The sequence below is a fragment of the Jaculus jaculus genome, chromosome 6 (genome assembly GCF_020740685.1).
Source record: "Jaculus jaculus isolate mJacJac1 chromosome 6, mJacJac1.mat.Y.cur, whole genome shotgun sequence".
Taxonomy (NCBI): Eukaryota; Metazoa; Chordata; class Mammalia; order Rodentia; family Dipodidae; genus Jaculus; species Jaculus jaculus.
Genome location: NC_059107.1, coordinates 60654733 through 60662839, shown reverse-complemented (window position 1 = coordinate 60662839; position 8107 = coordinate 60654733). Strand labels below are relative to the sequence as shown.

The window sequence follows — 8107 nt, the reverse complement described above, 5'->3', positions numbered from 1 at the left end:
ACCTTAGGAGTCTTCCCAGCCTTACATCTGGTTATAGGTCTAGAAGCAAAGATGGGGGAGCACTGAGGAGTGTCAGCATAGTCTTGACTGACATCTCTGGTAGGGAATGTCTTTGCTGGTTCCTCAAAGCCAGATTAATTCCTTCAGGCAAGGATGGAGAGGATAATACTTTAAGACATGGAGTGGGGATGCAACTGCTGCTAAGGGTGGGTACATCACATTCTCATGCAAAACAACTTCTTTTTTTAATTATGAAATTATTATATTTATTGAGGGAAGTACAGAGCCAAGGAAAAGCACCCATGTGGCTAGAGATCCCACATGGAGGACCTGTGAAAACTGTGGAAAGAAAAGAGAAATTTCTTACCATGTGGGGAGCTAGAGGGAATAAAGGAACCCATGTGGAGAGTAAGGGCTAGGGGGTTCTCCCTCAACTGGACCCAGCTGAGGAAAAAAACTCACCCACAGCTAGAAGTTCCCAAGTGGTTAGAGAGCCTGCCCTTCCCTTGTAGTGATAACCTTATAGTGGTGGGCTAACTTTTCACTCAAGTGAACCAAAGGCACAGCTGGTTTGTTAGGGCTAGGGGCTGTCTTAGGAAGAAGCTAGCCCTGACACCAAGTTGTAGGGACTGAACTTGACCAACAACAATGTTTAAATCCTATGAAAGACCTCCCTCCTAGGAGGGGTCCTGGCTGTTTGTGGAAAACCAGGTCTAGGGAAGTAGGCAAGAGATAACAAGTCAGATCATCTTTGATTTCTAGCAAGTGCAGCTTTCCTGATTTTTCACTTTCATGGTCCAGCTACCCTAACTGTACTCCTTCTCACCACCCCCTCTCATGAGAAGACACTCTAGGGCTGGAGAGATGGCTTAGCAGTTAAGCGCTTGCCTGTGAAGCCTAAGGACCCCGGTTCAAGGATTGAATCCTCAGGACCCACGTTAGCCAGATGCACAAGGGGGTGCATGCATTTGGAGTTCGTTTGCAGTGGCTGGAGGCCCTGGCACGCCCATTCTCTCTCTCTCTCTCTCCCCATCTATCTATCTATCTATCTATCTATCTATCTATCTATTTATCTATCTATCTGCCTCTTTCTCTCTCTGTCTGTCGCTTTCAAATAAATAAATAAATAAATAAGAATTTGTATTCTTATTCATTGTACCTTTCCTAGGTGGATTTTACCCCAAACCATGTTCTTTCCTTCTTTTTTCCCCTTTATTTTGTTAGAGGAAAGGGGACGATGATGTCAGATCTTGAACTATTTCCAACTGAATGGGGGTGGGAAAATATGGCAGTTAGAGAGTCTCTCCCAGAGAGGAGAACTATTCTAAAGGACCCCAAAAGTATATTGATGGACTGTAGGACAATAGTCTTGGAAGAATATGTTGGGAAGAAAGAATAAAAGCAAGAGTTAATGAGAAGTGGGCATACAGCACACTAGTCTTCTTTAGGGTTTTCCTTCTTGTGGACTTGGGAAGCATTTGAGGCAACCCAGGTAGATGGATTGTCTCAGGACTGTCTGAGCATGAGCTGGCTGAAACTGTTCATTAAATGGCACAGTAGTGTCTGAGATGGTCTGAATGTTTCTGTATGACTTGTAAAGCAGAAGAGATATTAACAAACTTACCAGGGATATATATACACAACATTTAATCTTGATAATGGCATATACCATATTTTGTATAATAGCCTTCTAGAGTGTAACCTTTTTAATTTTGTCCTGGGGGTAGCCAGGGCCAAAAGTTGGTACCATAGAGCCATTGGGGGCCAGTAAGGGATATACAATATATTTTTGGCCTCAGGACTTATTAATGATGTCCTGGCACAAGTTAGAAGGGATTCACCATTGTTTTGGGTATAAGAAGTCATTTTAGGCCTCTGCCCGGCCGCAGAGCCAGAGTGGGAGGGAAATATCTCCCCTGGGGTCCGGGCAGGTGAGCGGGTCTGGGGGAAACCCTGGGTACCACTCCCCCCAGGGCCCGCCAGGATGCTGAACGTCCCTTCCCAGGCTTTCCTGCCCCGGCTCCCAGCAGCGTGTCACCTCAGGGGCGGGGGGGGGGGGCATAGCAACGTACCTTTAAAACAGGGCAGAAGTCTTATGGATTGGATCTGACTGACCAAAAGTGGAAAGGACCTAACAGGATTAAAAGGCAGGTTAGTTGAAGTCACCGAAGAACTCAGAAAATACAACAGGAAGGATGATTGCTGGATATGCATCAGAGGGTTCGTGTATAATGTCAGCCCATACATGGAGTACCATCCTGAAGAGGAACTAATGAGAGCAGCAGGATCAGATGGCACTGACCTTTTTGATCAGGTTCATCGCTGGGTCAACTATGAGTACATACTGAAGGAGTGCCTGGTTGGAAGGATGGCCGTGAAGCCTGCTGTTGCCAAAGACTGTCATGAGGAAAAGAGAATCTTTTTTGTTGTTGTTGTTGTTTGTTTTTTTTGAAGTAGGGTCTCACTGTGGTCCAGGCTGACCTGGAATTAATTCTGTAGTCTCAGGGTGGCCTTGAGCTCATGGTAGTCCTCCTACCTCTGCCTCCCAAGTGCTGGGATTAAAGGCGTGCGCCACCACGCCCGGGCGAAAAGAGAATCTTAAATGGCATGCTTCCCAAGAGCCCTGTGTCACATCCAGTGCCCACAGAAGATCCTATTTCCCCAAGCTATGACTGGTTCCAGACAGCCTCTTTAGTCACCATTGTCATATACACTAAACAGAAGGAAATCAGTTTAGAATCAATCATAGTTGACTACCAAGATGGTTCCCTCAGAGGAGAAACAATCACCAAGGATTATGCTTATCTCTTACATCTGGGGCTATGCCATGAAGTACAAGAAGATTTTTCTGTGCGAGTTGTTGAGAATGTGGGAAAAATAGAGATCACCCTGAAAAAAAGACAAAGCACTTCTTGGAAATGTCTCGGTCATCCCCTGAAGAAGCATAATTCATTTACTCCAAAGAAAGACTCAGGTCTGCACTACAGAAAATGCCAGTTAGGGTCCAAGGAAGATGTTACTCATGATACAAGCTTTTCTGTTTGATGCTGCCAGCAAGTTCTCATCTTCAGGTGCCAATCGGGCAACATATTTACCTCAAGTTCACTGTCAAAGGTGCAGAAATCATAAAGCCATATACACCTGTATCTGACTCCTTACTCTCAGAATTTAAAGAACCAGTTCTTCCCAACAAAAAGTGGATCTACTTTTTGATCAAAATCTATCCTAATGGGCTCTTCACACCAGAGCTTGATCGTTTGCAGATTGGAGATTTTGTTTCTGTAAGCAGTCCGCAGGGCAGTTTTAAAATCTCCAAACTCCAGGAATTAGAAGAGCTCTTTTTATTGGCAGCTGGAACAGGCTTCACACCAATGATTAAAGTACTGAACTACTCTTTGACCTATGTGCCCAGACTCAGGAAAATGAAGTTGATGTTCTTCAATAAAACAGAGGAAGATATAATTTTGGAGAAGCCAACTGGAGAAATTAGCATTTAAAGATAAGATTTGATGTTGAATTTGTTCTCTCAGCACCTACTTCAGAATGGAATGGCAAACAGGGACACATATCACCAGCTCTTCTTTCTGAATTTTTGAAAATAGGTCGAGAAGAATCTAGTGTCTTCCTTTGCATCTGTGGACCAACACCTTTTACAGACTAGGGAATAAGGATGCCGCATGACCTTCACATTTCCAGAGACGAGATCCACGGCTTCATGGCATAGTGGAGAGCTGTCATCTTTATTCCACCAGCTTATCTGAATCTGTGGTTGCTTGGGGTTTATTAAGAGAACACTTTTGTATGGACTAAAAGGTTAACTAGAACCCAGTCTTCAGTTTCTTAAATGAAATCGTATGTTCCTGCAGTTTAGGTAATTTCTTGGTTTTATTTTGTACCTTAACTTATTTTACTACTGATATTTGCCGTGGAAAACCAGTCATGGCAGCAAGTCCCTCCATGACTCTCTGTTATGAATGACAGATTTCCTCATCATTGAAACTGTATCAGTGCTGTACACCAGCACTTGTATTTTATGACAAGATAACATAAATGATCACTTAGATCATGTTTCTATGCTGTAAAATGTCTTCTTATTAGCAATACAGATTAAAATTACATTGTACTGTTTGCTCAGGAAAAAAAAAAGAAGTCATTTTAAATTAAGCAACCCTTGGTCAGAGTCACCATATATATTTTAGATTTTAGAACTATTAGAGAGGGGGCCAATATGCCTTAAGGCCTTGTTTGTCTCCCCTTTTGTAAAACTATTGTTGTGTTACTTAAAATAGTTCATATAATATTTGATGCATCCCTTTATCTTTGGTTATATGTTCCTCTCTGAGTGTTTAAGACCAAGCAGGTAGCTGAAATTTAATCAAGGATTAATTTTGGAGGTCATTAATTGCTCTTCAAAGAAGAATTTAGGCACCCAGGAGTAGCCCTACAGCTTTTCTGATGCTGGTGCTATCTGTTAGGATGAGTCAGGGCTGTGCTGATTTCTCCTCAGTCGTGACCCTTGTTTTGGACTGTACACCAATTATTTTTGTTTCTGGGTATCTGTATCCTCCCTGATCAGGAAGACAGGTGACTTACCAGGGGCCAATGTAAAAGTGTCCCATCATCTCCAGTGGCCTCATGACCTGGGAGCAGGAGCCAAAATACTGGTTGTTTTAGCCCCAGTGAATCCAATTGGCATTTAGCTTCTACATAGGTTATTAGAATACTTAGAAAGGAAGTTACACCAACCTTGAAGGATATACATATACCGCACATTTGATTAGTAAAACGTATTCAGCTGAAGAATGACACAAAGTACATTCTCACATATAAAGCACTCCTTTTTTCCTTAAACTTCTTTCTGTCAAATTAAATTTAATGAGAGAGTACTATTTTTAAGGAGCTATCTGTCTGCGTGGAATGCTCTCGTTCCAGAGGAACATAAACTAGTCATGAGTAGAGGCCCGAGAGGACTGTGCAGTTTTGCTTCTTAAATCACAAGTGACCACGCTGATGCAAGCACAAACAGCAAATTTTACTAGATTAAAGACAAGCTAATCTTAAATGCAGTGCTGTTTTACTTTTCTAAGATCATGTTCATTTTCATAAGCATAGTGTACATTTCTACAGACCTTGGACTCTCACTTTAAGAATGGTACTTGGGGCTGGAGAGATGGCTTAGCGGTTAAGCGCTTGCCTGTGAAGCCTAAGGACCCCGGTTCGAGGCTCGGTTCCCCAGGTCCCACGTTAGCCAGATGCACAAGGGGGCGCACGCATCTGGAGTTCGTTTGCAGAGGCTGGAAGCCCTGGCGCGCCTATTCTCTCTCTCTCCCTCTATCTGTCTTTCTCTCTGTGTCTGTCGCTCTCAAATAAATAAATAAATAAAAATTAAAAAAAATAAAGAAAAAAAAAGAATGGTACTTGCATGTGGTGAGTTACTGTCACGGTCCTCACAGAAATCCTGCCTCTGTGGACCAACATTGTGGCAAGTCAGCAACAGCCAACATTTTGGGGAATAGCAGCAAACCTACAGAGACCCTGGTGGTTGTGTTTTTTTGAGGTTGTTGTTTGTGGTGTGTGTGTGTGTGTGTGTTTGTTTGATTATTGTTTTCTTCCCCTCCTTTTCTCAATCAGTAGGGATGGAGGGTGAGTATGAAGGAATGACTCACTCCTTCCAGTCATAGCTTTGAAGTGTCACATTTAATATCAGTTTTTAAAACATGATTCTAGTTAAATGTAGGAGAGTAAAAAGAGGAAGTATTCACTTTTTTAATACACTGAGTTAGAAGTTTGTCTTATCAGTAGTTGTGAAGCATGGATAGCTTTATTTCTGCCTTTATGTTGACAGTTGGAGCAGGGTGAATAACTAGAGCTTTTTTTTTTTCTTTCTAGTGAGCTGTTTCATGTTTTCTTTGAAGTTTCTGGATAAGTTCAAGCAAATATTTTGCATGTGTTATCTAGTCTGATGTGTACTTATCCATCGCATTACAAACAAAAACAGGCAGACTGCATTTTGTAGCTGTGTGAATCTTAAATACTGAAGAAATTTTCTTCTCTCCTGACTTGGACATTGTAGCTATATAATGTTTTCATTTTGATTTTCACAAATCCTTTGGGTCTAATTCTGTGAGCCTCCTATAGCACTGGACTAAAATGTCTGCATCATTTCTTTAGTTATCCAGTTAACTTTAAAACTGTTGTAAAAGTATAAACCAGCCCATGACAGTTTTCTGTACATGTTAAGAACCTTCCTGTTCAGTTTTCATGATTCTTTTTTTTTTAATTTTTTTTGTTGTTGTTCATTTTTTATTTATTTATTTGAGAGCAACAGACATAGGGAGAAAGACAGATAGAGGGAGAGAGAGAGAATGGGCGCGCCAGGGCTTCCAGCCTCTGCAAACGAACTCCAGACGCGTGCGCCTCCTTGTGCATCTGGCTAACGTGGGACCTGGGGAACCGAGCCTCGAACCAGGGTCCTTAGGCTTCACAGGCAAGCGCTTAACCGCTAAGCCATCTCTCCAGCCCAGTTTTCATGATTCTTATGTGAGGAACACCGATAGAGCTGTTCTGTGCTGTCCTGGACCATATCAATGACACAATGTATTTTGGTTCCCATCACAATGATTTGTCCCTGTGACCTTCAATCCTTCCAGGCACAGCTTTTGTTTGTTGCGGTTTCCCTTTGCATTGTATTGCTGTGATGACTGTAATTTGAATCAGATCTGAAAGAGGTCCAGAATAAAATATATTTTGATATTAAAAAAAAAGAATGACACAAACACTTTAAGGTGTTTGTTTGTTTGTTTTTGTTTTGTTTTCCAAGCCCAGGCTGACCTGAAATTCACTATGTAGTCTCAGGGTGGCCTCAAACTCATGGTGATTCTTCTACCTCTGACTCCCAAGTGCTGGGATTAAAGGTGTGCACCATACCTGGCACTTTCAGTTATTTTGTCTAACCTCTAAGTTTAGTTGTCCTGTGACAGATAAACCATATCTGAAACATAGAAAGGCTTATGTTTTAAATATCTAATAGCAATAAATACAGGCAAAACCTGTTACCAGTCTTGAAAACAATACAAATCTAAACCAATTAATTTAACCTAGAAATTGTCAACAAAAAGACAAGTAAGACAGTATAAAGTCTTGGCACCTGTGTTTGAAAACATCTTTGATTAGTCCAGATACCTGTGTGGGTACTAATTACCCAGGGAACCAAAATGAGTTCTTCAGAATCTGAGAGTTCAATGTCCCCAGATTTTCCAGGGTCTTACCATATATCTCCATCTCAAGTTACAGAATCTCACTCCAGTCAGTGCCCTCACTTTAACTTCAGGCTAGGACTTGAGCTTGCATTGAAAGTTAGCCAATCATACAATGAGAGCTTGGGTTTGGTTTTCTGCAATTTGAGACATGTTATGGCTAGAGAGAAAACTCTCCTCTTGGGCACCTTTCAGATCATGTATGTGTTATAGGAAATAATTGAGTCAGTGAGCAAAAATCAGGCAAAAATCCTCTTCAGAGAAAGGGAGTGCAGACCTCTGCTAGCTAACACCAGAAAGACAGAGGCCCTGAACTCAGATTCTGCTAGAAGTATACGCCTTTTATAATCCTTTGTCTGAGTTTTCCAACACTTGAAGAGGGGAAAGATTTACATCCATGAGTGAAGGGTTCTGTCAAATAAGATTAAGTACAGGCTGCTGTCTCCTGAGATAAGGTATTACATATTGTCCAAAGGGGTCAGGCTTGGAGTCACAGAATTGTTGTTAGCTACCATCAAAGTAATTTCCCCCACTGCTGTTTCAGAGGGAAGTACAACAATATCTCAACATCTATTGCTTCACTGAAAGTCCTAGGCACATTTGCATTTCTTATAGATAAATTGATTATACTCCATCTACACTAATATAAGCTAGAAATATTAGATAGTGTTTCTTCAATAGTTTCTCCCCCTTTTGAAGTCTTATCTATTTTATATAAAAAAACTTCAATCTTTATAAATCTGAGTCTTCTTCTTTCACTGGACTGTAATAAGCCCTCAGAACTGAGAGCATCTAATGGTGATAAGTCTAGTTAGGAGGTCCAACATGCAAGGCCCAAATAATAATCCTAA

General features: G+C 41.4%; 1 pseudogene; it reads left to right on the top strand.

Annotated features, from left to right (window-relative positions):
- The first annotated feature begins 1984 nt into the window (after positions 1–1984).
- On the top strand, positions 1985–3724 carry LOC101603042 (annotated as a pseudogene).
- The last annotated feature ends 4383 nt before the right edge of the window (positions 3725–8107 follow it).